The sequence below is a fragment of the Hylobates moloch genome, unplaced genomic scaffold (genome assembly GCF_009828535.3).
Source record: "Hylobates moloch isolate HMO894 unplaced genomic scaffold, HMol_V3 SCAFFOLD_17, whole genome shotgun sequence".
Classification (NCBI taxonomy): Eukaryota; Metazoa; Chordata; class Mammalia; order Primates; family Hylobatidae; genus Hylobates; species Hylobates moloch.
Window position 1 is genome coordinate 63,396,950 of NW_026652292.1, and position 24,545 is coordinate 63,421,494.

The 24,545-nt window shown below is 40.1% G+C and overlaps 1 non-coding gene across 1 annotated transcript; it reads right to left on the minus strand.

The window, feature by feature from the left end:
- Positions 1 to 13,670: 13,670 nt before the first annotated feature.
- LOC116457169 (small nucleolar RNA U13) lies at positions 13,671 to 13,773 on the minus strand. The gene has a single exon (XR_004244939.1). It is a non-coding gene; the product is annotated as a small nucleolar RNA U13 (small nucleolar RNA).
- Between the last annotated feature and the right edge of the window lie 10,772 nt (positions 13,774 to 24,545).

Consider the following 24,545-nt stretch of genomic DNA (forward strand, 5'->3'; position numbering starts at 1 on the left):
ACTGCCTGCATTTTCTGGTTTTTACAACCAGATATGATAATATAAAAAGTGACCTTTCTAGGTGCCACTTTTGGACATAGAAGAAGCAAACATAATACAACCCTGAAAATAGACACTTTCAATGACCTCTATGGTATTTATGTGCCCAGATGTGAACAGCCTCTTAGGTATTCAGCACTGGTCTATCCAAACACTTTTTTGGAATGGCCTGCTATATTGTCTCTCTTGTACCCTTTCATCTTACAGCAGGATACAGCATGGATACAGCAGGAGTAACCATCATGCAGTGTGATCACTTGGCCATGGTCAGCTATCCAGGAATGGGTACCTGACTCCAACCAGGATACGTAGTCTCTTCCCTGGGAACTTGAACCAAGAAAAAGTTGTTTTTTTCTATTGTCTGAATTGGTAATTTAGAAATTTTAATTCTTTAGTAATTTTAATTTTTCTTGGTGAATTAAACCATTTACCATTATGTAATGGCAGTCTTTTTTGATCTTTGTTGGTTTAAAGCCTGTTTTGTCAGAAACTAAAATAGAACTCCTGCTTTTTTCTGCTTTCCATTTGATTCGTAGATTTTTCTCCCTCCCCTTATTTTGAGCCTATGTGTGTCATTGCATGTGAGACTTGGAAAGGTTTGGCAGTGATAAATTCTCCTACATAACACTGCAGCCAGAGAGGATGACAGAGAAAAACAGGGTAAAGAGACAAAAAAGTCCCAAGGTCTTTTAGTGCTTAGGTTTAACATTGTCTCATTGAATCCCTTCCTCCCACTCCGCCTTTTTCTGTTTTGTTGTGGAAGCTAGAGTTGATTTCTGTTACTTGCATCCAAAAAGAATTTAAACTAATACACCAAGAGAGCCTCCATTTCATTTTTTGCATGTTCTCAGAGATGTTTAATTTCAATGTTTGATGGAAGAAATACTCCAGATCTGATCATGAAATGCCGTAATTCTATATTTTAGATAAACACTCTAATTCATTCTTGCCATTGGAATAAAAATGTGAATACAATTTATTTCATCATAAATTTATAGATTTTAAAAGTTATTTTAACCATCCATTATACTAGTAGAGAGACATTTAAGAATGAAGAAATACATTTCTTTCAGCAAAATAGAGTATGTCAATCTCACATATCTGCATTTAACATTTTGCAGGTGAGGTTTGCTCTCTAGCTAAAATTATTCTCTTTCATATGAACAGGAGATTGGTTGAGTGATAGTTCTTAATTCAAGAAGGAGCAGTGTAACTGTGACTGAAAAGCTATTCAGAAGCAAAAATATTCTTCTAAAAATAGTTCTTTGTTCTATAGAATGTTACTCATTTAATAGTCACCTTTGAATATTGAAATTCCTTTTGACTCATCAGATACATTCTGTCATGACATAGAAGACATGCTTTAAGAATTTAGCAATTCATGAAGAACCATTTATAATTTCATATTTCTACTTTAGGGAAATAGTTACGGGCAGAATGTTGGAATGCAACTCTCCCTGCTTCAGTGTCAACTGAGGTATCAATTCAGTGAATATCAGGGCACCAAATGGTGTGAAAGCATCACATGCAAATTTTATGAAAAAAAATGTAAAGGGAACTATTCCAAAATACTAGATACATCTGACATGCTAAGGATAAAAGAAGAGGTCACACAGACTTTTGAGAAGGAGACTGGGGAAGACAGATCTTTGCAGAAGCTATTGCCGTATTTGGAGAAGGAGAGGGGAGTGCTGCCTTCTGTGCCTCCAACCTAGGGGGAGGATTTCCATGAGAAGACCTAGAAAGGCTGCTATGTTTTTCTTTTTTTTTTTTTTTTGAAATTGAGACATAATAAGTAATATATAACTTAATAAGTAATAACTTACCTACTCCCAAGAAATGTACAGAGAGACAGGATGTGGTGGGCATAATGCCAGTCCCCCAAAGATACCTACATCTTAATCCACAGAATCAGTGAGTATGTTACCTCACGTGGCAAATGAGACTTTGCAAATGTGATTCAGTTAAGGACCTTGATATGGGGAGATTATCCTGGATAATCCAGGTGGGCCTAATATAATTGCCAGGGTCCTTTTGAAAGGGAGGGAGGAGGGTCAGAGTCAGAGAAGGAGATGTGACGATAGAAGTAGTGGTCAGAGTGACGTGGCAGGAACCAAGGAATGCAGACAGTCTAGAAGCTGGAAAAGGTAGGAAACAGGCTGTCTCCATTTCACCAGAGCCTTCTGAAGTAGGTAACTGATTTCATATATCTGACTTCCAGAACTATAATAATAAATGTCTGATATGATAATTTGTTACTGAAATAACACAGAAAGAATACATAGGCTGATTGATGCTTTGTCGGCAGAACTCAGAGATGAAGGCCAACAATGGCCTTGTCTGTGTCCAGGGAAATGGAGCAGAGTGGGTCCCAGAAAGCTCAAGGCCGACTTCATGACACCTCCACTCATTTTTCCAACATGTAAGTCCCGATAGAGGATAAAGCCACCTTTAGCTTGATATGGAAGATAAGGTGTAGAAATGGAGAAACTGATTATCACCTCATTTATATTCCAGGCTTTGAATCATAGCAGTTCCAACAATCTGGAAGATAGGAGAAGACTTGATATTAAAGCAAACTTACAGCTTTATTATCTTGAACTGGACTTTCTAATTACTTAATCAAGAATTTTTAATGGTATAAAGGGATCATGGAGCTTTCCAGAATTTTCTTCTAGGGAGAATTTTTGTCTCTTACTGCATAAATGAGAGTAGACGACAAAATATAGGTATGCTTTTAAATTCTATCAATGTTTATCTAAAAAATTAGACTAGGATAATGAATTTTCTTCTACTATGGACTTAATTGTGTCTCCCCCAGACTCATATGTTGAAGTCATAACCCACTATGTGATGTTTTTGGAGCTAGGGCTTTTAGGAGGTAATTAAAGATGATGGGTTCGTTAGGGTAGGGTCCTAATCCAATAGGATTTGTGGCCTTATAAGAAAAAGACAGAGAGAGAGACAGAGAGGAGAGAGAGAGAAAGGGAGAGACTGAGATTTCTGTCTCTCCAATTTGCACACAAGAGGAAAAGCTTTGTGAGCATACACAAGTTGGCCACCTATCTGCAAGGTGCCCTCACCAGACCTACCCATTCTAGCACCCTGATCTCATACTTCCAGCCCCCAGAACTGTGAGAAAATAAATTTTTGTTGCTTAAGCCACCCAGTCTATGGTATTTTGTTATGGCAGCCTGAACAGACAAATACACCATCTATTAATATTCTATATTATCAACATTGTGTCCTACTTTCTCTATTTTCTCCCTCCCTTCCTCTTTTTCTTTCTTCCTTCTTTCTTTCCTTTATTCTTGTAAAGGCCATTTTAAATTAGACATAATGTGATTTTCACTTCTAATTTTATCCATCGATATCTTTAAAAAATAAAGATGACTTACAACTTAACTATTGGGACAAACATCATTACTATTTATTAGCATCTAACTTCCCAAATCTGCTGGGTCCATGGGACTTTGAAGTGAGTTATGTGCATGTGAATTGCTCTTAGTACTGAAATGAAAGCAGAAGGAACAGTTGTATCAGTTAGCTATTACTGTATGCTAACCCCTACCAAGATTTAGTGGCTTAAAATAAGAATTTCTCGCTGTTCTGTTAATCAGGTGGACATATCTTCTGGTCTGAGATGGCGTGGCTGATGTTTAGGGTTAGCTGGCTTATTTCTTGGTTGTGGCTGGAGGGTCTAGGAGAGCTTCAGCTGAGATGCTATCTTTGCTCCATGTGTTCTCTTATCAGCAGGCTGGTTTTGAATTTTTTCCTATGGTAGTCCCAGGCTTCCAAAGACCATCCAGAGAGTAAACTCCAATGCACAAGCACTTTTCGAGCATTTGCTCCTGACACATTGCTAATGTCTCATCCACTAAAGTAAGTCACATAGCTAAGCCCAAATTCAAGGAGTAAAGAATAGACTTCATCTCTTGATGGGAAGAACTGTAAAGTCATAAATGAGTGTGCATACAGGATGAGAAGACTTTATGGTGTGGCCATTTTTATAATTTGCTATGGGTTTCTGAGTTATGATTAACTGAAGGCTCTGTTTTCAATATGGCGCATGAGGAGGCTGGATAACAAATTAACAGTTGGGAACTGGAAGTGGCAGAAAGTAGAAAAGGATTAACAAGAAAAGAAAAGCAACAGGATAAAATACAGGAAAACAATAGGTTTATATAAATATTGATTGCCCTGCAATGTACTTAACTATTATCACAAATTTCTTGTACATTCTTTTCTATGTACATGATCATGTTGCCTACAAAAAATGACAGTTTTAAATTGTTCTTTTTAGATGCTCTTTATCAAGTTGAAGCCATTTCATTTTATTCTTTTTTAAATGTGTGTGTATTTATATATATAAAATAGATTTTTTTAAAATTTCAGCTTTGATTTTTGATACAGGAAGTATATGTGAAGGATTGTTACATGCATATATTACACCCAGATAGTGAACATAATACCAAATAAGTAGTTTTTCAACCCACAGCCATCCTCCCTCCCTCTCTACTCTAGTAATCTGTAATGTCTGTTGCTCTCATGTTTATGTCGTTGGAAAATCAATGTTTAGCTCCCAATAATCGAGAACATGCATTTGGTTTCCTGTTCCTGCATTAATTCCTTTAGGATTATGCCCTCCAGCTCCATCCATGTTGCTGCAATGGACATGATTTCATTCTTTTTTATGGCTGTGTAGTATTTCATGGTATATATGTTCCACATTTTCTTAATACAATCCACCATTGATGGGCACCTAGGTCTGTTCCATGTTTTTTTTCTATAGTGAATAGCACGGCGATGAACATGTGAATGCATGTGTCTTTTTGGTATAATGATCTAAATTCTTTTGGGTATATTCCCAGTAATGAGATTGCTAGGTCAAACGGCAGCTCTATTTTAAATTCTTTGAGAAATCTCCAAACTGCTTTCCACAGTGGCTGAACTCGTTTGCATTTTCACCAACAGTGTATAAACATTCTCTTTTCTCATCAGCCTCAGCATCTGTTATTTATTTATTTATTTATTTATTTATTTATTTATTTTTAAATAACGGCCGTTCTGGCTGATGTGAGGAGGTATCTGATAGTGGTTTTGATTTGCATTTCTCTGATTAGTGATGGTGAGCATTTTTCATATATTTGTTGGCTGCTTGCATATCTCTTCTTTTGAGAAGTGTCAGTTCATGTTATTTGCCCATTTTTTAATGGGGTTATTTGTTTTTTGCTTGTTGATTTAAGTTCCTTACAGATTCTGGATAGAGCTTTGTCAGATGCATAGTTTGTGAATGTTTTCTCATAATTTGTAGGTTGTCTACTTCCTCCATAGGTGGTTTCTTTCACTGTGTAGAAACTCTTTAGTTTTTGCTCTTCTCAAGGAGTATCTTTGTGGTGTTCTCTGTATTTTCTGAATTTGAATGTTGGCCTGGCTTGCTAGATTGGGGAAGTTCTCCTGGATAATATCCTGAAGAGTGTTTTCCAACTTGGTTCCATTCTCCCTGTCACTTTCTGGTATACCAATCAAACACAGGTTTGGTCTTTTCACAGAGTCCCATATTTCTTGGATGCTTTGTTCATTCCTTTTCATTCTTTTTTCTCTAATCTTGTGTTCACACTTTATTTCATTAAGTTGATCTTCAATCTCTGGTATATATATATATATATTTTTTTCTGCTTGTTCGATTCAGCTATTGATACTTTGTGTATGATTCATGAAGCTCTTGTGCTGTGTTTTTCAGTTCCATCAGGTCATTTATGTTCTTCTCTAAACTGGTTATTCTAGTTAGCAATTCTTCTAACATTTTTTCAAGGTTCTTAGTTTTCTTGCATTGGGTTAGAACATGCTCCTTTAGCTCGGAGGAATTTGTTATTGCCCACCTTCTGAAGCCTACTTTTGTCAATTTGTCAAACTCATTCTCCATCCAGTTTTGTTTCCTTGCTGGCGAGGAGTTGTGATCCTTTGGAGGAGAAGAGGAATTCTGGTTTTTGGAATTTTCAGCCTTTTTGTGCTGGTTTTTCCTCATCTTCGTGGATTTATCTACCTTTGGTCTTTGATGTTGGTGACTTTCAGATAAGGTTTTTGTGCGGACATCCTTTTTGTTGATGTTGATGCTATTCCTTTCTGTTTGTTAATTTTCCTTCTAATAGGCCTCTCTTCTGCAGGTCTCCTGGAGTTTGCTGGAGGTCCACTCCAGACCCTTTTCACCTGGGTATCACCAGCGGAGGCTGCAGAACAGCAAAGATTGCTGCCTGTTCCTTCCTCTGGAAGCTTCCTCCCAGAGGGGCACCTGCCAGATGCCAGCCAGAGCTCTCCTATATGAGGTGTCTGTTGACCCCTGCTGGGAAGTGCCTCCCAGTCAGGAGGCATGGGGGTCAGGGACCCACTTGAGGAGGCAGTCTATCCCTTAGCAGAGCTCCAGCGTTGTGCTGGGAGATCTACTGCTCTATTCAGTCAGCAGGCAGGAAAGTTTAAGTCAGCTGAAGCTGCGCCCACAGCTGCCCCTTCCCCCAGGTACTCTGTCCTAGGGAGATGGGAGTTTTATCTATAAGCCCCTGACTGGGGCTAATGCCTTTCTTTCAGAGATGCCCTGCCCAGAGAGGAGGAATCTAGAGAGGCAGTTGGCTAAAGCGGCTTTGCCGAGCTGTGGTGAGCTCTGCCCAGTTCGAACTTCCGGGCAGCTTTGTTTGCACTGTTAGGGGGAAACTTCTAGCTCAGTGTCTGCCCAAATGGCTTCCCAGTTTTGTGCTTGTAACCCAGGGCCCTGGTGGTGTACGCACCTGAGGGAATCTCCTGGTCTGTGGGTTGTGAAGACTATGATGAAAGCATAGTATCTGGGCTGGAATGCACTGTTCCTCCTAGCACAGTCCCTCACAGCTTCCCTCAGCTACGGGAGGGAGTTCCCCAACCCCTTGCACTTCCTGAGTGAGGGAAGCCCTCACCCCGCTTCGGCTCGCCCTCTGTGGGCTGCATCCACTGTCTAACCAGTCCCAAAGAGATGAGCTGGGTACCTCAGTTGGAAATGCAGAAATCTCCGACCTTCTGCATTGATCTCGCTGGGAGCTGCAGATTAGAGCTGTTTCTGTTCGGCCATCTTGCCAGCCACCTGCGTGGGTGAATTCGTGAGCTTGGTTTCATAGGCATAATTTTTGGTATTATAGTTTAGGCTGTTACCCAGTAGATGGCGCTTAAGGGCAATGGCTGGTAGCTAGGTTAATACCCAGCCATGTAGCTTTTGTACTTCCTCTTGTTTTCAGTCCTGCTCTGTGGTAGGCAGAGGAGAGAGATGGCCTCCTCACCAGATCCTCTCTGGGCTTTGGGGAAGTCCCCACTGATCAATGGTGCTGCGCCTGCATTTCTTTTCTTAGGTGTTCCAGGCTGCAGTGTCCCCTCAGGCAGAGGCTGGCAGGGATATATTCCACATCTTTCTGGACTGGCCCTGCAGAGGATGGCATGCACCACTACTGCCCCGGCCTAGGAACACATGCTTCTCACCCCGTCACTGCTCTGATGGTGAGGGCTGCTTCTCTGCTTGAGGGCCGGCCACAAATCTCAGCTCCATATTCCCGAGCTGCATGTTGCAGCCCTGGGGCACTGGAATGTCCTGCACTCGGGTTGGGATTCTGGATCTGATGTATTCCTGGGTTACCAGGAAAGTGCCCAGGTGCAGCAGTGCTGGGCTGCAGGGGCTGCGCTGTGCACCAGCTTATGCAGGACAGCTTGGTATGGACCCTGGGAGGGGCCGGCAAGCTCCGGAGGGCCTGTAGAGCAGACATACTTCAGTCCCATGGGGAAGCTGCCCACTCTCTCCTGGCTGGAAGGTCAGCTGGGGCCCGTGCCTCCTGGAGGGGTATGGAGAGCCCTGGGGGATAAGTGTCTATGGCCACATTCCCCAGAACTGTCCAGCACACAAAAGCTCCTATACTTTGTGCTATGTGAAGGCCTGCCTGTCTTTGCTTGCTCCCCGAGGACATCCCCTGCCAGTTCATGCATCCATGGAGACATGAGGTCGCCTGTAGCTGGGATCCCAGAGGTCCATTCTGAGAGTGAGCCATTCGTCAATTCCCTCACTCACCCCTTTCCCAGTTGACAAAGTCGGGAACCAGTCCCTGGGTTAAGGTATCCCGTGCAGGGTTCCCCGCGACCTCCCTCTTCAGCCTTGGCTTTAGTCTTGCCTTTCCACCCACTTTTGGCGTTTTCTTTCTGAAGATCTGCCCAAATTATGGTGGTTTACTTAATAATCTGAACCCTCTGGGTGGGAGCGGAACTTTTTGGCTGCATCCAGTCAACCATCTTGTCCCCCTCCTCCTTCTATTCTTAAGGTGGAAACTTTGTTCATGGATATTAGGTCTTTCCTTTTACGTAGGATAAGCATTTAGAGCTGTACATTGTCTTCGAAGTTCTGTGTTAACTTCATCCCTAAAATTTAAAAAAAATTGTCAGCCATTTTGAAATATTTTCTAATTTTCCTTGTCATTTCTTGTCTGACCCTTGCATTGCCTAGAAGTGTCTTAGGAGATTTTCTAGATATGACTATTGTTATTAAATTCTAATTTAGTTTCTTTTGCATTAGAGAACATACTTTGTATGCCCTTAATCCTGTCAAATTTGAAGCTTATTTTATGCTGAGTATGTGATCTACCTTGAATATTTTATAAGCGTGGTAGAGAATGCGCATTATACTGTTGCTGGATGTGGTGTTCTATAAAGGTAAATTGGATTAGATTTTCAGTGTTGTTCAAGATGTCTGTATCCTTGTTGGTTTCTGTCTACTTTTTCTCTCAGTTGCTAAGAGAAAACTTTAACCAAAATTTTCTATCTGTCTACTTCTCCTTTCTGTTAGGTTGTTTTCCTTATTAATGTATTTGAAATCTTGCAACTAGATGCATGCAAACTTAGGACTGTTGGGTCTGTTATGAATTAATAATTTTATTTTTTAAAAATATTTGACATCATTATTGGTAATATTTCTCATCTCAAAGTCTATTTGACTCCCATTATTATTTTGTGGGAGTCTATGTCTCTTTGCAAGACTCTTAAGAATTTGCTTTATGAATCTGGGTGCTTCCATGTTGGATGCATATATATTTAAGATAGTTATGTCTTGTTGAATTGAACTCTTTATCATTATGTAATACCCTTAATGCCCTTCTTTGTCTTTTTTGATATTTGTTGGTTTAAAGTCTGTTTTGTTACAAATCAGGATTGTAACCCCTGCTTTTTTCTGTTTTCCATTTGCTTGGTAGATTTTCCTCCATTCCTTTATTTTGAACATATTTGTGTCATGAGTTTCTTGAAGACAGCATGGTGTTGGGTATTGCATATTTTTTACTCCAACCTGCCACTCTGTGCCTTTTTCATGGGGTATTTAGCCCACTTACATTTAAGGTTAGTATTGATATGTGTGGATTTAATCCTGTCATTGTCTTGTTAGCTAATTATTGTGCTGGCTTGTTTGTGTGGTTGCTCTATAGTGTCACTGGTCTTTGCATTTAGGTGTAATTTTGTATTAGCTGATCATGATTTTTCTTTCTATATTTAATCCTCCTTTCAAGATCTCTTGTAAGGCAGATTTGGTGGTAATAAACTCCCTCAACATTTGCTTATCTGAAAAAGATCTTATTTCTCCTTTGCTTATGAAACTTAGTTTGGCTGGATATGAAATTCTCGGTTGAAGTTTTTTCCTTTAAGAATGTGAAATACAGTTCTCCAATCTCCTCTGGCTTGTAGAGTTTCAGCTGAGAGGTCCACTGCTAGCCTGATGGGGTTACCTTTATAGGGGACCTGCTCTTTATCTCTAGCTGCCTTTCACATTCTTTCTTTCATTTCAACCTTAGAAAATCTGATGATTATGTTTCTTCAAGATTATCTTCTTGTGTAGAACTTTGCAGGAGTTCTCTGTATTTTCTTAATTTGATTATTGGCCTCTATGACAAAGTTGGGAATATGTTCATGGACAATATATTGAAATTTGTTTTCCAAGTTTTTTGCTTTTTTCCTATCCCTTTCAGGGATGTCAATGACTCATAGATTTGGCATCTTTACATAGTCCCATAATTCTTGGAGGTTTTACTCAATCCTCTCCATTATTTTTTATTTATTTTTGTTTTACTGTCTTATTTCAGAGAGCCAGGCTTTAAGTTCTGAGATTTTTTTTTTCCTCACCTTGGTCTATTCTACTGTTAGTACTTATGATTACATTGTGAAATTCTTGTATTGTGTTTTTCAGCTTTGCCAGATTCATTAGGTTCCTTTTCATGCTGGCTATTTCATCTTCCAGCTGTGGTAGTGTTTATTGCGATTCTTAGTTTTCTTGATTTCGGTTTTGCCATACTCATGAACCTCAATGATCTTTGTTTCTATTCATATTCTGAATTCTGTTTCTGTCATTTCAGCCAGCTAAGCCTGGTCAAGAACTCTTGTTGGAGAACCATTAAGGTTGTCTGGAGGACATATGACACTCTGGCCATTTGAGTTATCAGAGTTCTTGCATTGGTTGAGTACAGTCAATGAACTTCTTTACTGGATGTTTTCTTAGTACCATGCTTTGTGCAGAGTCTTTATTTGAAGCAGACTTCTTGTCTTCAGTCTCACAAGGGGGTATGTTAGCAAGGTATTTTGGTGTTGAAGCTTTGGGGTGTGATCCAGTAGATGGTACTTAGGCTTATTGGTCACTTGGTAGACCCTTGTTTGGTTGTGTGGCTCCCCTATGTTTCCTCACAGTTGCAACTGGGTTCCCTCTCAATGCTCTGAAAGTTTGGGCTCCTCTCCCATTGAGTGCTGGCTGCAGATTGCAGCTTGTCACTCCTGCACTGCCCACTACAGCACTAAGTCCATCTCAGGGTTTATGTTTCTCCCCCTACTTGGAGGCAACAGAGGAAGGGACCTTAGTAGTCCTTGGCCAAGGGTCTTTTGCTTGTCTCCTGAGGGCTCCACCCCAGAAAGATGCAGGTCAACAATTGCTCAGTGCAATCATCCCAGGATGGAGGATCTGTGTGTGGGCCCAAGCCAAGGGTTCCTTGTCTGATTATGAGCAAGCTGGGGTGGAGGTGTGCAGAACCCATGGGAGATGGACTGGTTTCCTCTCCTTGGGTCAACTGCAGCTTGTTGAAGGGATGGATAAGGCACTTAGGGTCTTTGCTTCTTCATTAGTCCTAGGGTAGTAAATGCAGTTCCACTGCAGAGGGCAGAGAGGCTTTCAGTTGCCCTCAGCAGCTCTCTCCACGTTGTTGCATAGCTGCTACTGGCTCAATAGCCTGGCAGTGGGTGGTTGGAGGCCCAGGCTTCGAGGACCTGCCCGGTGAGGAGCTATGGGGACAAGCACCTATATAAACAGTCTGGTCACTTTTCCGAGGAGCTACTGTAGTATGCTGGGGGTCTACTCCAGTCTCTGGTCACCTCGGATTTTCTAGTACCTGGAGTTATCAACAGTAAAGACTGTGAAACAGCAAAGATGGTGTCCTGCCCCTCCCTCTGGGAGCTCTGTCCCAGGGAGGTTTCAAAACTCTGTCTGCTGGAGAACACTGATGAGGGTAGCTGGAGACCCCAGTTGGAAGGTCCTGCCCAGTGAAGAGGAACAGGGCTGGAGACTTGCTTTAAAAAAAAGCAGTCTGGCCACGTTTGCATATAGCCACTTTGCTGTGCTGGGGGCCCCCACTTCAGGCCCCAGTCACCTCAGACTCTCCAAAGCCTGAAGGCTAAAATGGCGAAGTCAGCCAAACAGCAAAGGTAGTGGCTGGCCTTGCTGCTGGGAGCTCTTTTTCAGGGAAGTGTAACACTGCTACCAGTGGCTGAATGGAGTTCCAAGCCAGTGGGTCTTATCCTGTGAGGTGCCATGGAAGCCGGGCCCATAGACTGTTGCTTCTCAGCCCACTGGATTCTGCCCCTTTTCTAGTGGTATGTATGGAGGCCTGACCTCCTGCTTTGCCAGAGTTTCAGCTGCTTTTGTGAGGAAGCCCGGAAAGCCCAGGTATCTAAGGCTCCCAGGTCTCTGCGTGTGACTGGGCAGAGATTCCATGATCTGCTGGGATTCCATGTAGGTCTGTGTGTCAGACTGAAGGCCTTGGTGGAATGGGTTCTTGAGGGTATCTACTCACCTGAGGGTTGCAGAGATCTGTGGGAGAAGCATGGGTTCCTGCGGTTGCCTATTTACTCACCGCTTCCCTAGACTAGGGAGGTTCCTTTGTGTTGAGGAGGTTCCATTCCTCTCCATGACAGCAGTGCACACTAGCTGCTTTTAGGTGGCCATCTCAGCTACCCCCTCTAATTTCTTATGGCATTCTAATAACATAACACTGCTTCATGGACAATGGAGGAACCTTGCAACAATATTCTATTCCATTACCCACTTCTATATTTGGTTCCATTTCTAGATATACTTTACTTCTCTCTATATTATAAACCACACAGTTAATTGCTGTTATTTTTTCCTTACAAAACAAAATATCTTTTAAACAAATTTAAAAACAAGAAAAAGTTTCAAATTTTACCCAGATATTAACCATTTTCTGCACTCTTTATTCCTTTATGTAGATCCAGGTTTCTGTCTAGTATTCTTCTCCAACCTGAAAACCTTTTAATATTTTTTATAGTTCCAGCAAAAACCCTTAGAATTTAATTCTTTTATTGATTTCTTTGAAAAAGTATTTTGTCTTTAGTTTTGAAGGACATTTTTATTTGATATAAATTTCTAGCTTAACTTTTTTTCCCAGGACTTAAATGATTTTGCTACATTGTCTTATGGCTTGCATTTTTCTGATGAGAACACTAATAATTCTCTACTTTTTTCTACTATATATGATGTCTCTTTTTTCCTCTCTGATTACTTTAAAAATTTTCTTTTTATTCTTGGTCTTCAGTAATTTTATTATAATGTGTTTGTTGTGTTTTTCTTCATGGTTTTTTTTGGGGGGGAGGGATTTGTATGTTGTTTTCATCAAATTTATAAAATATACAACCTTATTCCTTTGAATATTTTTCTTTTTCATATAAGTGAAGCCTAATGTTATCCAAAAACCACTGAAGTTTTTTTTTGTCTGTTTGTTTCTTTTGTTTTTTGAGACAGAGTCTCACTTTGTCACCCAGGCTGGAGTGCAGTGGAGAGATCTTGGTTCACTGCAACCTCTGCCACCTGGGCTCAAGAGATCCTCCCACCTCAGCCTCCTGTGTAGCTGAGTATAGGCACATGCCGCCTCACCTGGCTAATAGAGATGGGGTTTCACCATGTTGCTAAGGCTAGTCTCAAACTCCTGGGCTCAAGCAATCTGCCTGGCTCAGCCTCCCAAAGTGTTAGGATTATAGGCAAGAGCCATCATGCCTGGCCTCTGTTTATTTTTCTTTCCTCTATTTTTCTTTCTGTGCCTTAGTTTGTGTAGTTTCTATTACTCTATCTTCAAGTTTACTGATCTTCTGCAGTATCTAATTTATACTAAGTCAATCCAGGATAATTTTTATCTTAAGTATTGTATTTTTCATCTTTAAGACTTGATTTTCTTACTTGTATTTTGTATTATGTGTTTTTATTTAAAATTAAATATTCATCATATTAACAATAGCTCTTTCAAATCCTTGTTTGATAATTTCATCATAAAATTCATTTCTAGTTGTTTTTTTGTTGTTGTTTTTTTTCAGGTCAGATGCTTATTGTGCAGACATGGTAACAAGTTTCAAGTACGGCACATCTCACATGTGTGTGAAACACCCAATCACCATGCTCATGAACTACCAGAGGATCATCATTTCTAGGTTTTAAAACTTTTTTTATTCAGACAACCTCACTCTGTCACCCAGGCTGGAGTGTAGTGGTGCAATCATGGCTCACTGCAACTTGTGCCTCCCGGGTTCAAGTGATTCTTGTGCCTCAGCCTCCCAAGTAGCTGGGATTACAGGCATACACCCCCACACCTGGCTAATTTTTGTATTTTTGGTAGAGACAGGGTTTCACCATGTTGGTCAGGCTGGTCTCAAACTCCTGACCTCAGATGATCCACCTGCCTTAGCCTCCCAAAGTGCTGGGATTACTGGTGTGAGCCACAGTGCCCGGCCTAAAACATTTTTTAATGACTTATTTTTTTCGTGGATACTGGGTTCCATTTTGCAGTTTCTCAGTCTATTATTATATTATTAGTTTAGTTAATACTGCATGTTTTGATTCTTATTATTGAGTGTTGACTTTTATGTTGTTGAGTTTTCTTAAGGAGCACTGGAATTTTTTCTGGAAGGGAGTTAAATTACTTGCAGATTTGCTTGATATTTTAGAGGCCTGTTTTAAGGGGCATGTCTAGTATAACCTTTACTGCAAGGCTAGTTTACCCCTACTGTTTAGAAATGATACCTCTCAAGTCTCTACTCTTGGTAGGGAATGTTGCAGGTGGGCAATGCAGCCTCTCCAACAATAGTTTGTTAAAACTCAGAAGTCTCTCATTCCTTTGTGAACTCTGAGAATTGTCTCATTTGTAGTTTCTAATTGTCCTTTCCTGACATTGTGAAATTTTACCCCATGCAAGCACAGCTTAGCATTCAGTTATAGTTTGGAGCAGATCCCTATCAGATACCTGGAGCTCTTGCCTCGCATAGTCCCCTCATCTCTGGTTCTTTCCTACAAATTCCAACCACATGAGCGTCCCTGAATTCCAGTCTTCCCTTTGCAAACTTAGTGACTCTCCTGTACTCTGCTTGGGTTCTTTCTTCCAGCATGGATTGTAAAGTGCTAGCAGGAAGAAAGCCAGAGTGATTGTATTGTCCATTTTGATTATTTATCTTATCTTAGGGATTGTAGTTCTTTGATGAATGTGCTCCAATTTCCAAAAACAGTTGGTTCACATATTTAGTCCATTTTTCTAGTTCTTTATGATGGGTCTACAAGTCTATCTTAGTTACTCCCTCACTACTGGGAGTAATGTCCTCCACTCCATTAGATTTTAAGATAACTTATAACAATTCCCCCAGAGGTAACCAAGGCATATAAAACTGTTTGCTCAAATGTATTTTCTATTAATAAGATAGAAATTTTATCACTCTTACAAATTAAAGGAACTGATTGCAAAAGATCTAGAGAACTGATGGTTGAAATAGAGGCTTCAGTAGCTAATAAGAATGTTTCTCAGTTAGCAAAATAAAACCGTATAATTAAGCATCATTTGATCAGTCAAGGAAGCATTGTTGTTGAGGATCCATATAATTTCTTATTCTCTTCTGAGTTTGGCAGAACATTTTTTCATTGTCCATACACGTTATAATAATGTCATTGATTTTTATCATTTTCTAAAGACTGAGTCTGATTATATTTTGAGGAACTGTTAATTCTTGGCCTACATGGCTCTTAGAAAACCTTTTTTTCTGATTCAGTTTGTCCAGTGTAAAATGATGTAAATTTCTTCTCTCTCCTCTCTTTAGCCCTAAAGAGTCTTGGGACATTACTTTGGAATTATTCATTCGTTTAGAGAAATCAAAGAAAGCTAGCTAGCTAAGCATTTGTTTTCTTTTCATTTTCATTATAGAAATTCCATTTTCACAGATTTTGACAATATTGGGTTCCTAATAAGTAAATACTTAAAACGTCAGAGTTATTGGATAAACAAAGAAGAATCTTTAGAGGTGAAGGGTCCCGTATTACTACAGATGCGAATAAAACATATAAACACAAAAACAAAAAGGCTAATAAGTGTGCCCGATTCCATATTTCCTATCCTGCCCATTCCTGACACCTCAAGCTCATCAGAAATTTCTTAATAAAATGACCATATTAAAACCCACTCTTTATGCTGCTGCCACTGGTATGCGCACAGTCAACCAGAAACCATCAGAATCAGAACCAGAAACAGAGTCAGATTTAGCACTGGTCAATTGCTCAGTTACTTGACATGTGGTGCAATACACAGAGGCCTGTCTGAGATAATTGCAGATGTGGCTTTTGGAATATAGGGTAAGCCCAAATAAGTTTCACAGGACACTCATATAATTTTAGAGAGAAGTATGCCAGTACAAGCATTGCCAGCTTGAACCAAAAGGGACAGAAACAGTGAAATGAAAAAAGACCTTTGGGATCCCAGCTTTCTATGATCAGCAGGAAGGCTGAGGAGCAGTCTGCTGTGAATGTGGGACATTTTTTATTGAAAAGAAAGAATGCTGCAGAGGGAGAAGACAAGAGCTCTGAGGGAGGGGCAGAGGGTAACCACTGCCAGGGAGAGGAACTGGGTCCTGATCATCACAATCAAGGAATATTTCCTGCTCCCTGATGACATATACTTGGCTGGATTTCACGGTTGATATAGACTGATATTAGACCATTCTTGCATTACTGTAAAGAAATATCTGAGACTATGTATTTTATAAAGAAAAGCGTTTTAATTGGCTCATGGTTCTGCAGGCTGTACAGCAGTCATGATGCTGGCATCTGCTTGGCTTCTGGGGAGCCCGTGGGAAACTTACAATCATGGCAGAAGGTGAAGGAGAAGCAGGTATGTTGCATGGCCAGAGCAGGCGCAAAAAAGGGGGATAGGGGAGATGCTGCACAATATTAACCAACCAAATCTCATGAGAATTAATTCACTAACATGATAATGGCACAAAGGAGATGGTGTTAAACCATTCATGGGAAACCAGCCCCATGTGATTCAATCACCTTCCACCAGGCCCTGTCTCCAACACTGGGGATTACAATTTAACATGAGGTCTGGTGGGGGCACAGATCCAAGCCATATCAGCTGATGACTGCTATTTGCCTCCTGCCTTTCCTTTCTTTGAATGGGAGTATCCATTGTGATTAACCTGTTTTTGTCTCACCAGTGTATGTTTTTTGAAGGGAGATAAATAGTTCATCTTTTCAGATCAAGAAGATCTGCTCTTGTTGATCTGTGGCTAAGTAGCCCCATCTGCATCTGGGCTTGATACAGATTATGAGATTATGGGCGTTGAGCCTGACATTGTAATTGGACAAGATTTCTTGGGGCCCTGGAAGTGGGTCTGCATATTTTCCATTTGGGATTATTTGAAGTGATTGTGGCTAGGAGGTGGACAGTCATTGTTTGCCAAAATAGTCATAATATTTTAAGCCCTTCCCCTCAAAAGTTGGGATCTGCTTCTCTACCTCTTGAATTTAAGAATAATCATGTGACTTTCTTTGGCCAATAGGTCATTAGCAAAATTGATACAAGCAGAGGTTTGAAAGTTACTTGTTCATGGAGTTTACTCTCTGTTGCTTCTCTTTGGAACCCTGGACCATTATGGAGAGAAGCATGAAATATGAGATCATGTGGATCAGAGGCAGCTGTCTCAGTGGGTGTCCTTATCATACTAACTAGCCTGCCAACCATGAGATCTATGAATGAGTCCATTGTAGACCGCCTAGCCCCAGCAGTGCTGGCACAGAACAGAGAAAGTCCTCAGCAAACTCAGAGAACCACAAAAAATAATAAGCTATTAAGTTTTGGGACTTTCTTTATGCAGCAAAATTAATTAATACAAGTAACTGTGAAGAAGAGTGAATGTGGGGATATGGCTTCCTTGAACAATAAGGAGGTGGGCAGAGGTATTACTCTGAGACATTTGGGCCTTTTTTCTCCTTAGATGAACATGATACTGTGCTCACTGAAAACTTGGTTCAAGAAACAAGACATCTCAATATTTGTAAATCTTACTTAAATCGAATGAGTAACAAATTGTTAGCATAAGCTTTGTAAGAATCGTGATGTATGTGCTGACAGTAAGACTTCTGAAATTAGCAAATATTTACCTATTTTCTCAACTCTTTCCTTCCTGGGTAGAGAGTAACACTGAAAGAAACTAACTGGTGATTAGCCAGAGATTAGTGATTGCTAATTAGGGATTTCTGATTATCTTCCAGTATCCATTCTCCTGTATGGTTTTGGGGGACTATCGCTTCCTACCTACCGCGGACCACCTGTCAACTCTGGGCTGTAACATGAGAGAATTGTGAACTTCTGTCTTGTTTGAGCCACGGCTTCATTCTCTTTTTTAGCCATGTAGCCTGTGCTGTAACTCAGTGCCACATTAGCAACAAGTAGAAGTCAAAGTGGTACATTTGTCATTCTTCAGGTTAGAACATTTCTTCCTTTTATTCTTGTGTTTTTGGCTAAATAAACTGGGAAATTATAGTAGATAGGTATGTGGAGTCTCTTTGCTCAATTATATAACCCATCTGGAGAGGTTATAAACTTGTAAAGAAATCCATGATATGTAAACTCAGTTTGTGATTGTAATGTATATAATTTTTGAGTCAGGATTTCTCTCTAATTGGACTATACTTGTAAATGTTTAGTTTTTATGTGTTAATGGAATAGGGCCATGGCACAAGTATCCTAAATTAAATTTAGCCAGTATTAATGGAATAAGTACTCAATTAATACTCAAAGTGTGCCAGAAATGATCCTACATGGGATACAGAGTTATAAAATATGGTTCTTATCCTTAGGGAGTTAACATTTTGATGAGGGAGAAAGGAGATTCTTAATTATAATTTCCCTAAATGGCAATTTCAATAAGAGTAGTATAAATGGTGAATTTAATTTTAGAGGAAAAGGTGCGATGCTTCATGAAGCAAATACAAAATAATGCAAAGTTTACTTCTATATGGCTTTGGAATGCATCAAATTAACTTTCACAGGATCACACTGAAATTATTCCCTGCCCCTCGCCAGACACATTCAGGTGGCAGAAGGAGAGGGATAGAAATGTGACCTTGAAGGCAGAGGGTTGCTCTATGAGGTGTGAAAAGTTGCTATTAGATACTGTTGTAGTTTACAGAGTTAACTTTTTTGTTTCAATTATAGCTTTCCTTACCAAAGATTCGCTATTCTAGTACTAGTGGTAAGCCTTAATCAACCAGAAATTATATACAAAATAATTAGCTTAAAATAACAATGTTTTCTTTTCTATTTTATGAGAAAGAGAAAAACGATTCTTAATAGAATGATGCCTGGATTGGTAGAATCCTCACATTTCCTAAAATTCCTCAGTACTAGAAAAGCTTGTGCCAATACATTTCCATTATAGTTTCATGTTGGTGGTGCATGGAAATTTTTCAGTTTTGGCTTCGTCTCTAAACTCAAGTGATTACATTAAGTCAAATTTCATAAAATTTATAATAAAGAAATTTAAAATTAATATAATAGCAACTTAAGTTCTGAGCTATTGAACACTAAACTTATTCTATTTTAAAAAAATTTTGGCTGCAACTGTTTAGTCTATACATTCTTCTTTTTCTTCTCTGAGATAATTCAGGTCAATAATTCCAATCAAAATATGTTCATTGAGCTACTGCTAATATATAAGGCAATGTGCTATGTAGGCCCAAGAGTTAAAGGCAGTTTCAAGCTAGTGAATAAATGTGCATACTATATGATGGACATGTCAAATCAAGTTTAAATCAAGTCCTATGGGTCTGCCACAGAGAGAGTGACTCGTTCTAAGTTGAGAAGTGTCCAGTAATATATTCACCAGGGGTGTGGCATTTAAATTGGCCTTGAATACTGTATTAGTTTCATACGGCTGACATAACAAAGTACCACAAACTTGATGGCTTAAAGCAACAGAAATTTATTCTCTCATTTTTCTCGAAGCTAGGTGTCTGAAATCAAGGTGTCATCAAGGCCATACTCCCTCTAAAGTCTTGAGGAGAGGATCTTTCCTTGCCTCCTTCAACTTCTGGTTGCCCGAGGCATCCCTTGGCTGTGACAGTATCACCACAGTCTCCGTCTCCATCTTCCCATGGCTATCCTCCCGCTGTGCATCTCCATCTTCACACATTGTTCTCCTCCCTATGTCTCTGCTTTCTCTTTTCATAAGGACACCAGTCATATCAGATTGGGAACCACCCTAATCTATTATGACCTCATCTTATCTTGATTACATCTGCAAAGACCCTTTTACATTTCCAAACAGGGTCTTATCTTCAGGCAACAGGGGTTAAGATTTTGTTTTTTTGGAGGACATAATTCAAGCTCTAATATTGTAAAGGATAACGCCCTTAGTTCGTAGGTACGTTTCTCATTCTCTTCCTCTATCTTCTGTCTTTGCTACCTGATTTCCCTAACAATTTGCACCATCTGTTCTGCTTTTGGTTAACCCCAATTTCAGGAAGCTCTTCATTAGTGTATCAGTTAAGGTTGTTTGGACTGATGACTTAGACTTCATAGGCTCAGAGACAATTGGATTGTGAATTGGAGTGTTGGGATTGTGCCTTGTTCATCTTGTGATAATTAAAAGTATTTAACCTTTTAGAGTATCATTTTAATAATCTAAAAATGGACACAATAATAATATACCTCATAAAGCTGTTGTGAGGATCAGAAGCCTTCATATATACAAAGAATGAACATATATTTAACACCTTTGATAAGTGTTAACCCTTTAGTAAGTGTCTGAGTGTCCCTGGTTAGTCAGTATTTGGTAAGAGTCTAAATAAATGAATGAATGCATGCCTTGATGTAAAACAGAGTTATCCAACAGCCAGAGGCTGGGAATTTTAGAGTTAGAACTTTCATGCAGTGGACTAATGGCAGGTGAAGTCTGCATAGACAGCATAGCTCTAACATGGAATGAACTTGGATAAGAGTGACATGTTCAGATAGATGGAAAGATTACAAGAAAGCAGCTGGCAACAACCCACTGTTATAATTATAACCTTTTGGCTGCAGTGACTTGCAACCTAGGGTGCTAAGACAAATTGTGAATGAAACTGTCAAATGGCTGTGGACATTCTTTGAGGAATTCTGAGAAGTAGAAAAATTCAAGAAAAATCAGAGTCAGGTAAATCTATTATTTTTTTTTTTAAAGGAAAGTTCCACAAACTTTCACACTCACCCACATTTACAAGATAAGGCAGAGACAAAGCCCAATGATTAACTAGAATTTGGATTTGGGCTTTTTTTATTATTATACTTTAGGTTCTGGGGTACATGTGCAGAACGTGCAGGTTTGTTACATAGGTATACACGTGCAATGGTGGTTTGCTCCACCCATCAACCTGTGATCTACATTAGGTATTTCTCCTAATGCTATCCCTCCCTCTGATATATATATATGTATCAGACTATTCTGTTTGCTGCTTTGCCTCTGCTGTCCATTACGGTAACTATGCCCACCTTGCCTTTCATGGTTGAGTGCTGTCACTTTGCCCCTGCCACCCCAGGATCCAATTATTCCCATTGCATTTAAATTTTGTAGTTGAGTGACTGCAGTTCCCACTATAAAATCTGGCATATAGAAAAGAGCAATCACAGAGCTCTTCAAGGATGCAGGCGCTTCCTTCACAAATCTATTTTGCAAAGTATTGGTGAAGGGTATATCTTCTGGACCCTCTCAGTTGGAATGAGTAGATCTAAAGTGACTAATCCACTCCAGCATTTCACTCTCCCTAAGCCTTTGGATCCCTTCCTCTACATTAAACCGAGGGAAATCAGGCATTTCCAGCTCACTCACAGTGGGCCATCTTTTCATCCATGTTTCAGCTAATCGAGCAAATTGATTATTGGAACCTTTTTTTAACTCCCTAAGCTACAACATTAAATGCAGAATCCCTGTTTAGTAGGCCCATGTCAATAAATTCAGCCTGATCTAACTTTACATCTTTCCACCATTATCCCACACCCTTAATATCCATTCCCATTCCTGTTCTCCAGATTTCTGCTTATATAAATTAGAAAACTCAAGCAGCTCTTTTGGCATGTAGCACACTGCCTCGTGGGTCATACTCTGAACCTCACCTCTAGGGGCCTGCCAGGACTTTAGTTATAGGTCTAGAAGCAAACAGGGGTGTTGGGGGTGGGTCTTGAGGAGAATCAACATTGTCTTGCCTGGCAACTGCCTCAGGGGAGGCCATCACTGTTGTGTCAGGAAGTGAAGGGTTTATCTCAGACAAAGGTGGAAAGGCTGGGTTGGGGAGGGGAGGGGAGGTGGTGTGGGTGGGAGGCTGTTTCCCTGGCAAAAAAAGGCTCATCAGAATTTAGGAGCTCAGTGCTTCTGGCCTCATCAGGGTCCTCCCACATGTCCCCATTCCAAGTTGCAGAGTCCCATTCTTTTTCAATCAATGCCCTCACCTTAACAGTAGACACCTGACAAGTCTGTGCATGCATCTTTTATTGCAGGTCAGCCATTCGCATGATAAGAACTTGTGTCTGATTTTCCACAATTTCAGCTCTTTCCCTACAGGGGATAAGACTCTCACTCAGGGCAATATTAAAAGATTTGAGGGTCAGTATGTGCTTCTGGAGCTGAGAGACAGAATCTCTGAGTTAAATGTTTCCTTTCATCACTTTGTCTAGTGAACTTAGGAGCAACCCACCAACCAACTTCATTATATTCCTTGGTTCCCACGTATGGTCAAAGATATTATATATAGAATCACTAAGTTCCTTGCCTGTCATGAGTGGTCTGTATTAATCAGGGTTCTCTAGAGGGACAGGACTAATAAGGTGTGTGTGTGTGTGTGTATATATATATATATATATATATATATATATATGATCCATGATGGATTATGTATACAGACCCTGTATATATATTATACACACACACACACACACACACACACACACACACACACACAGGTTTGAACAGTGTGGATCCATTTTTATCTGGATTTTCTTCTGCCTCTGCCATCCCAGAGACAGCAAGACTATTCCCTCCTCCTCCTCCTCGTTCTCCTTCTCAGCCTTCTCAACATGAAGACAGTGAGGATGAAGACCTTTAGGATGATCCACTTCCAATTTTCCAATTAATGAATAGTAAACATATTTCTCTTCCTTATGATTTTTCTTAATAACATTTTCTTTTCTCTAGCTTACTTTATTGTAAGAACATAGCATATAATACATGTAACATACAAAATATGGGTAAATCAACTGTTTATGTTATCAGTAATGCTTCTGGTCAGCAGTAGGCTATTAGTAGTTAAGTGTTGGGAAACCCAAAAGTTACATGCAGATTTTTGACTGCACGGGGTGTTGGTGCCCCTAAACACCAAAGGGTCAACTGTATTTCTGTTGTTTAAGCCACACAGTCTTTGGTATTTTATTATGGCAGCTGTGGAGGAAAAGTTAAATATTATATTTGAACTCACTTGAACATGGGCACAAACAACGGTCACCAAGTCCCGGAACAGGCTGTGTCAGCTCCTTGAGGCCTTCATCCAGCGCTGTTTCAGAGAAATCTCTATTTTAATATATTCCTATATGTTAGTTTTTGAAAAACAATAGACAATCATAAAAACAAGTTGACCTTTTTGTGTTCCTTGAGCCCAGTCATGAAGGGCCCTCATAACTGGGCCTCATGACAAACAACTCGTTACAAAAAGAGCTAGAGTACCAGACTGCACTGAAGCTTCATGAGACCTCTCCTCATCTGCACAGATGAGTGGCCAACTCAGGAGCCCAGGCTGTTGCTTCCTAGTCTGGTGGTGAATCTTCCATAGTCTGGTGAGTATAAATATATATATATATATATATATATATATATATATATATATATATATCTGTTTTCCCTTCTCGCCTTCCCATTGCAATTTGCTTATTATATTAATTTGTTTATTCTATCATTTGCTTATTATATCTGCATTGCCATTTACTTGGGATAAAGCTTGTTTACCCTTAAAGGTATTGTGTGTGCGTCTTTTCTTCTCCCCTCATGTGTTTCCTGCATAGAACATTTTTGGCGTCATGAACGAGATTTCAAAGCAAAAGCATGCCATTTTTTAGCTGCAGGGTCTGGGCTGGGAACTCAGGATCTTCCCCTATCCTGAGATGGGAACTCCCTCAGTTTTCCTTGGTGATCGAATGGCCCAGGGGAACTGGCCTTTGTGATAATTGGGAATCTAAATTAGTGTGATTTCAACATTTGACTGCGTGAAGTGCTGCAGGGAATCCCAGTTGGTAAAGGGGATGCTGAGGGAATTTGCCGGCATGGGTGGTGCTTGCTTACTGCTTATAATTTAATGTGTCAAGATAGGGACTGGTTGCTTCAAGAGAAATGTAAGCTGGAAAAGGAAAATGCTAATCTGACTTCCAGACTGGCCCTGGCCCAATGCCAGGCCTATGTCTTGACTGATTAGGCTCAAAGCTATCAGCTTATTGCTGAAAAAAGCAGCTATCTGAATGGCATGGTTAGGGTAAAACTGAAGAACTAGTCAGCCAGGGTTTGGAGCAGGTAAAAATCCATCTCCTATCTGAAGGCCAGGAAATTAACCCTAGTAAAATTCAAGGACCTGCACAAACTGTAAAATTCCTTGGCATCCTATGCAATAAGGTAAATAGTCCATTTTAACAAAGGCTAAGGCTAAAGTACTAGAATTTGCAACCCCTACCACTAAGAAGGTGGCCCAGAAATTTATTGCCTTGTTTGGATTCTGGAGACATCATAGTCCCACCTGAGTAACATTTTAGAACCTCTGCATGCAGTCACTAGAAAACGCTATGACTTTCACTGGGGAGAGAAAGAGAGCATGGCTTTTGAACAAGCTAAACAAGCAGTGCAACTGGTCCTAAATCTAC